Source organism: Anser cygnoides, chromosome 14 (assembly GCF_040182565.1).
Source record: "Anser cygnoides isolate HZ-2024a breed goose chromosome 14, Taihu_goose_T2T_genome, whole genome shotgun sequence".
NCBI lineage: Eukaryota > Metazoa > Chordata > Aves > Anseriformes > Anatidae > Anser > Anser cygnoides.
In genome coordinates, this window is record NC_089886.1 from 15,770,691 (window position 1) to 15,779,117 (window position 8,427).

Below are 8,427 nucleotides of genomic sequence, written 5' to 3' on the forward strand. Positions count from 1 at the left end.
GAGATGCCAGTGAGACACTGCATAGATCACTTTACACAAAACATTCCACACTGCATGGTCTGGTACAGGCAGGAAATTAAAGCCTGTATCTTACAATCAGAGTGTGTATTTCTGAAAGGGCACAATTCGCTTCCAGGTAGCAGCTAAATTTTTGTATTCCCTAACACACATGTAAATGTCTGTGTTTAACATTTCAGTTGCAAGTTAAAGCGCAACGGAAAACTGCAAAGCCACATCAAAATTTCCCCAGAACACCCCAGTGGACTTTCCACAATTACATACAATTTACAGGAAGACACGATCTATGCAGCTTTGTTTATACATTTGTAACTTCCTCTAAAGAGCAAGAAGTAAACATTAAAAAGGCTTGAGTAATTTTTTCAGATGCAGACATTTGAGAAATGAAACGTGATAAATGGGCAATTGTATCCACAGGAGAACTTTAGCTTCATTTTACATATATATATACATATGTGTGTGTGTGTGTGTGTAAATACATATATAGAGATATATATCCTTCTATGACATGTTTTAGAATGAGACCTAACAAAATACCAGGTGCTCAAAGCAGATCGCAGAACCCTTAGCAAGGCAACTCGGCTTCCTTATAGTGCACAAAGAGGTTGTCAGCAGGTGGAATAAAGCTCCGCCTGGCCCTAGCAAGCAGGAACTGAGGGCAGGTCTACATCTGCAATCTTTCTTTAATAGGGTTGTAAAAAAAAAAAAATCCTCCCCTGGAGAAGGTGCTTGTGACCAGGACTAAGCTAAGGTGGTAAAAGGATTTTTTTTGGCATGTGTGGAGAGCAGAGGATGAGGAGGTGGTAGTTCCTGTTGCCACACAGTAACAGCGAGCACAGCTCTTGTCCAGGAAGCTGATCTAGTCTTAGATCGTTTTGCCAAGGGTTGCTTCAGCAAACGGTTCTGCTGGTGCAGCTCCAGGCACATCGATGGGGAAACTTCAGCTTTCAAGAAGGAGCCAAAAGCCAAATCCTCCTTCTGGACCACAGCTCTTAGAGCCATCTTAGATCTGAGTAACTGATATAACTGTGTGGCATTCTATCACAGAAGGAGGAAATGGATGCCTGCTCCGAGTTTTTGATGTAAAACTTTTAAGTTGTTAGCAGCACGCAAGTCCTAGCCAGGTCCACTGCTGGCAGCGGGGCATGCAGTGGCAGCCTTGGCACAAAGCCTTCCTCATGATGAGCAGGAGCTTTTGGGGTCCAGGCCCCAGCAAACAAGTGGAACAACATCCTAAAGTTGTGTGAGCACTTCCAGCCCCTCTCAGAAAAAGACAGCACAACATTTTTGAGCTCCCATCTTTATTTACTAATAAAGCACACCCCCGTGCCCTCCCCACGTAGGAGGCTTCTTAGGCCAGTGGCATCCTGGCTTGCATCAGGAGTAGTGCGGCCAGCAGGAGCAGGGAGGTGATGGTTCCCCTGTGCTCTGCTCTGGTGAGGCTGCACCTCGAGTGCTGTGTTCAGTTCTAGGCCCCTCACTACAAGTACAGCAATTAGTCTTTCTTTCTCTCAATTCCCCCTTTTCTTTTTAATCTAGCAGCTCCTTGACAGATTATCCCGTTTCTGTCTAGAAAATACTTCCCTTCTTCTAGCCTTTGCCTCAGCCTGTGCTTCTTCTATTCCTCGTAGCTACGCCTGGTTTGATGACATAGGAAAAGGAAACAGCATAAAATACAGAATATAAAAATCCCAAGAAATAACATAGCAATGCAAGCGAGGGAAAGCTGCTTGATCCTAAAATTAGGTAACTACCTGGTAAGCTTATCCCAAATTTCTGTAAAAACCCACATGGTATCATCCATCGATGCTAGATGGAAGTGTTTTGATTGTTCCCAAACTTTCTCAAGATCTGTCTCGATTCTTTTGTCTTGTTTTATGTATGAGCAGCAACTTTGATTACAGTGCACACTCCGCCTTCTTTGGCCGTCAGCAAGTCTAATGCCATTTGATTTTGCAGTACTACAGTACTTAGAGAGCTCACTTCAACCTGTAATGCTCTCAGTGCGTCTATGGTAAAATTGTCTTTTTTCTCCAATGTGGCAGAAATATTTACTAATGCCTTTTCTAATACACTCACTCCCGGAGACGGAATGAGCCAATGCACAAAGCTGTGATAACCCGTTGGCCTATCGACTAGTGGGATGGAAGGTGGCGTTTAGTCCTTTTCCACAATGTCCGTAATAATCCTGCTGGTGGCCTTGTCTGATTAAACACTCTGCTCTGAGGAATAACATACCCCAAGGTACAGGTCCCATCCCAGTGGTCTGGCAAGGATTTTCTGGCATGGCCATCCCCACATAACCACCATAATCCATCCGGTACACAACTATAGGAGTAATTGAGTAGTAGTCCTGCCATGATTGGTGCTGGACATCCTGAAGAGTTTGACTGGGTATCCTTGCTGCATATGGTTGCTCCATTAAGAGCACTTAATTTAAAGTGTCCCACTCTTGGGGCAGTGTCATTCTTCCTTTGTATAAATATTGTTTTCCCCAGTTCCTGTAACTCAAATTTAAGAGAATGAATGCTATTGTTTCCGCAAGTGTAAGATGGCACCGGGGTTCCTCTAGCTGGTAAGGGGGATGAGAAGCCCCAACAAAGGGTCTCCCCATTTGGAAGTTCGCTTAGTTGCTGTCCTGGAGGGCAGGATTCCCCCACCCTCCAGAGTAGGCTTTCCCCGGTAGGCAGGGTAGAATTTTTTAGATTGTCATATGGCCAACTCCAATTTGCATAGGACACTGGAACTCCGAAAAGGGGAGATTCCATATTCCCTCTGGGGAGGGCTGTGCATGTCCAGCAAGAGGATAGATTTAAGGCATTCACCATTCCCTCGGTGTTGTTAAAATGTAAATTTCCTTCCCATGCCCTGGCAACCCCTAAGCCCCATACTACAAACAAAACATTAATCATTCTGTTTCTTGAGCGATAGTCAGAGCAGTCCTGTTTGCTTAATTGTCCAGGATGGCTTCTGTGCCTTCTTAACCCGGGTGTGATGAATCCGGGGAGCTTGTTCTTTTATCTTGATAGCAGTGTGAGAAGTCAGCAGCACTTGGAACGGGCCCTCCCACTTAGGTTCCAATGGTGAATCTGAGAGGGATTTAACGTACACATAATCTGCAGGCAATACGTTATGTACAGGACCATCTAGCCCCCTTGCCCTACTCCCTAGGACCAGCTTCTCAGCTTCTCATAGTTGTTTCTGTAAACTTATCAAGTACCCTGTTAATACTTCACATCCCACTTGACTAGAAACCCCCTTCTGCACCGGATATGGTCTCCCGTATAAAACTTCAAACGGACTTACCCCTTCCTTTGCTCTAGGTTTTGTGCAGATTCTTAAAAGCACCAATGGCAGGGCCTGTGGCCAAGGCATCCCAGCCTCTTGTCCTAACTTAACAATTTGGAGCTTGATTAAATGGTTCACCTTTTCCACCTGACCATTTGATTGAGGTCAATATGGTGTATGTAATTGCCTATCTATCCCCAGCAATCTTGTTATCTGTTGTACTATCTTGGCGATAAAGTGTGCTCCTCTATCCGATGATATTACTGCTGGGACTACAAACCGTGGTACAATCTCCTGCAGTAATATTTTAGTTACTTCCTTGGCTTTACTTGTTCTGCAAGGGAATGCTTCTGGCCAGCCCGAAAAGGTGTCTGTCAAAACCAACAGATACCAAAACCCTCCTTTTCTTGGCAGTTCTGAAAAATCAATCTGTCATTGCTGCCCAGGGTAATTTCCTCTCCCCATCTGGCCTAATGGAGCCCTAACACCTGTCTTAGGGTTATTTCGTAAGCAGATCTCGCGCTGTTGCATTACTTGTCTAACAGTGGTGTACAAATTCAATGCAACTATCCGTTGGTTTAGGTATTTATACAAGGCTTCTGCAACCCAATGGGTCTTTCTATGTTCAGACATTACTACTGACCATAGAAGAGCTAAGGGAACCACAGTTTTATTCTGTGTGGTGGCCCGTTTCCCTTTTTCTACCTTCCCTTCTAAATACTCTATCAATTTCAGATCCTCCTTAGAATATTTAGGCTCGCATTCTGTTTGGATTTTACCGTCTGGGATCAGAGACTGTATGTCTGCCTCCCCTTCCTCCGCCACCCTTTTGGCCTCTTTGTCTGCCAGAGCAGTGCCAACTTCCTCTTTCTTTCCATGTAGCCCCGTGGGCATGCACTACTCCAAAAGCATATTTTCAGTCTGTCCATTTGTTAATTTTCTTTCCTTTTGCTAGTTCCAAAGCTCGGGTTAAGACTATTATTTCTGCCTTTTGTGCTGAGGTGTTGGAATCAAGGCTTCCTGACTCGATTACCTGGTCAGTAGTTACCGCATATCCTGCTTTACACGTGCCCTGTCGCACGAAGCTGCTATCATCGGTGTACCAGGTGTCCTCAGCATCCTCCAACAGTTCTTCTTTCAGGTCTGGATGGCTCGAATACACAGCCTCCATCATTTCCAAGCAGCCATATGATACTGGTTCTCCAAAATTTCCACCAAGAACATGTGGAGCTCCTCAACTGTTCATGGCTCAGGAGTCTGGCAAATGGCTCCTTCCCTTGCCGTTCCCCGGGTTCACAGCCCGGCAATGATTTCATATCCCAAATAGGTCACTGGTTGCAAGGCAATCTGGGCTTTCTGTGGAGAGACTCGATATCCATTAAGACCGAGGAAGTTCAACAAACTAACTGTCCAATTTTCTCATTGTTCCTTTTCACTGGTGGCTATCAGTAAGTCGTCTACATGCTGTAGTAGCACCCCTTTCCTGGGTGGGTGCTCCCATTGTTCAAGATCTTTTGCAAGCTGATTCCCAAGAAGAGCGGGACTATTTTTAAACCCCTGGGAGAGTACAGTCCATGTTAGTTGTGTTTTTCTTCCTGAATCAGAGTTTTCCCATTCAAATGCAAAAATAGGCTGACTGTCTGAGGCAAGGGATAGGCAGAAGAAGGCGTCCTTTAGATCCAAGACGGTAAACCAAGCCAATTCATCAATTAATTTTAAGAGCAAAGTGTACAAATTTCTCACCAATGGGTGCAAATCTTCAGCTATTTTATTTACATCCCTCAAATCTTGTACAATCCGATAGTTCCCATCTGGTTTCTTTACAGGCAGGACAGGGGTATTATATTCTGATTCACATTCTTTTAGCAGCCCGGTTTTGATAAATTGATCAATTCTCGGTTGAATTCCCTTTCTGTCTTCAATCCTTAAGGAATAGTGCTTTATCCTTACAGGCTGAACCCCTGACTTTAACCTAATTACTATAGGGGGTGGTGGTTTGGGCTCGTCTGGGCATTTCAGTAGCCCACACCCTTGGATAAACCTGGTTTTTAATCCCCTTTGGTACCCCTGTCTGAGCTGGGACGCTGACGAGCTAAACTTAATATCTCTATTAATTGGTCATCTTTTACCTTAAACTCATTTTTTCCTGATTCAAATTTTATTTCTGCCCCCAATTGCTCTAGCAAGTCCCATCTCAGCAGAGGTTTTGGAGAGTTCAGCATGTACAAGAATTTGTGTATTCTCACTTGTTTTCCCAATGTGTATTTTAGGGGTTTAAGGAAATATGCCTTTTCACTCTGGCCAGCTGCCCCTTTTACAGTAACAAAATCATCATCAAGGGGGGTTAGAGATGTAACAGCATCTAAGTGTCTCTAGGTTCCTACTATCTGTCAGTCGCATCTTCTACAATTTCCAAAGGATACCTGTTGCTGACTGACCTATGAATAATGAAACCAACTGCTGTATTCCCACTTTGGATCTGGGGTCTAAAGGAGTATGTCTCCTCATAGTATCCCACTATTTATCCAGGAATTCTGATGGTGATTCCTTATGTCCCTGCCGTACAGCATACAGGGCTGACCAATTTATAGCTTTCGGAATCACCCTCTCCATTGCTTTCGCAACCCCATCCCTATAATCATCTAACGTCCCTCGCTCAGCCATTCTGTTTGGATCCCAATGGGTGTCCTGTAAGGGAAAATGTTCCTTAACATCACCCCCTCCCATCTTATCTTGGGCCAAATCCAGAGACGTTTTAAGAATGAACTGTTTTTCTGTTTCGGTCATATGGTCCAATAGTAATTGGATGTCACCCCAGTCAGGCCCATGCTGTTTGGTTAGAAATTGGACATGGCAGGCCACTCCCAGAGGGTCATTACGATACCCTTTTGCCACCCCTTTCCAAGTTTCTAAGTCAAAGGAGGAAAACAGTACTTTGATAAGAACTGGTCCCCCTTCCGGTCCTACCGCTTCCCTTAGCGGAGCCTGAATTACCCCTTGTTGTTTTCTGGTTCTTGGTGCCGTGGGACTGCCGGGAGGAGCATCCCTCCCTTTCAGGCTCATCTCCCGATTCTCTGGCTTAGGGAGGGGGCGTAAAAATCAGTAAACTCCTCAAAGTCAACTCCTCATCTTTTCCTGATTAGTGCAGCATTGTCCTATGCTGCAACCTGAACAACAACATCTGAGCCCTCCCTTATTTTCCTTCTCTAGGGCTAGGGCCATGAGATCTTGGGGCACTCCTGTCCCACATTCTCGTTGCCATTCAGGAAGGTTTCGAAGAGTGAAAAACATGTCAGCATATGATACTTCCCACCTCAAAAATAACATTAGCTGTAATATGCTGTTGTTACCTTAGCTGTTCCCCCTGTTGGTGGCCACTTTTCCCTGTCCTCTAATTTGTACAGGGGCCACCACTGATTACAATACTTAACCAGACTTTTCTTGTTTACTGTTCCCCCTGGTTCCCCCACTACTTCCCGCCAATGTAACAAAATGCACCCCAAGGTAGATCTTGTGGGAACCTCCTTACTGGACTTAGCTCCCACTTTACTTCACGTGGTCCCTCTTGAAGTGGCCAAGTTTTACTGCAAACGTCACGGTGACAGTCACCATGAGTCTCAGCGGGAGACCTTGGCCTTCACCTGTCTTTGTGTCAGTCTGGAATAAGTTTTGACGAGTGAGGACTTATACAATTTTCCAAAAATTCTAACAATAATACCAAGTAACGACAGTAATAAAAATAACATAGAATTAACTTTCTCTTCATCCACCTCCTGCTGGCCTCCTCGCAGAGTATGTGGGACCGCAGATCGAGGCCTCCACGCTGGCTTCGCAGCTGTGCCGCCTCTCAGTCACACAACACAGTCAGTAGTCACAAATATTCAGAATTAGCACAATATACACGGCACCGACTTCTTACAACAGATGGCAAGGAGTATGGCTAGCACACAACCCATTCCGGCCACTATGGCCAGGAGCTCCCAAGTAGCCATATAAACCTTTTACCACAACTTCCCGGGGAGTCAAACCCCAGTCCTTAGGAGTAAGCACTAAACACTGCTACCTTGCCTAGGACGTCTCCTTTAGGTCTTACAGGTCTCCCTTCCCATATACGTACCTGGGCCACTACCAGCCTGCTCCTTGCCTTAGCCCAAGGTGGTCGCTCAGGGACGGGGCCTCCGCCGGGAAATCCCCGGGGCTCGCCAAGGAGGGTCCCTACCCTAACCGACCCCGATGGACCTGTAAGGAAGGTCCCACCTGGGGTGCCAATCGAGTTGGGGAAATCAGCCCCTAGAGCCTCGGGACGGTTATAAAACAGGAACGTTTATCCAGCGCTGCGCGCACACACACGCCGGGCGCCATGGGGATAGCTCCACCTAGCTTGCGCGCTCCGCATCGTTAGGGATAAACATACAGCCATAAAAGAACGGGAGGGAGGGCATATTACAAATAGTTCCGGGGTTTGCGCCGCCCTGCGGTCCGGCCTGCGCGCATGAGCGGGGTTTGGTGGCGGTGGGCTCTTGAGGGCGGTGGGGATGAAGGCTGTGCGTCTTCCTCGCTACGCACGCCTTTGGCTCACAATGTCGCGTTGTGCTGAGCTGGTAACCACAGAACCAGCTTTATCCAGATGAGTTCCGTAGGTAGACAAGGGAGATGCTCAAGGAATGTTTGTAAAAACGGGGAAGTCTTTTTGCTTAAGCAAGCATCGCCGCGGCCCTTTTGCGCGTTCGGCGCAGCAATGCCTTGCTCAGTGCGGCTGGGCGATTCGTCTTTCAGCCCCTGGGGGGTGGTCAAGGAGAGCGGACGTGGTGCTTAGGGACGTGGCTCAGCGGATGACACTGGTGTAGGGGCGGCTGGACCAGGCGGTGCCGGAGGGCACTCCCAGCCCTAACGGCTCGGTGCCTCTCAGCCGCCTCAGCGGTCCCGGCCCCGCCCCGGCCCCGCCCCCCGAGCTCACTCCAGGCCCCGCCCCCGCCGGCCGGCCCCGCCCCCGCCGGCGGCGCCTTCCCTCGGGCGACTCGCGCCCCGCCCCCCCGCGCGGCGGTGGCGCCTCCCGATTGGCGGCGGGGCCGTGGGGTGACGGGGCGGGGCGGGGCTGCCGCGGGGGCTGCCGGGAGCTGT

General features: G+C 47.7%; 1 pseudogene; it reads right to left on the reverse strand.

The window, feature by feature from the left end:
- Positions 1-1,302: 1,302 nt before the first annotated feature.
- Positions 1,303-8,188, reverse strand: LOC106034375 (endogenous retroviral envelope protein HEMO-like; annotated as a pseudogene).
- Between the last annotated feature and the right edge of the window lie 239 nt (positions 8,189-8,427).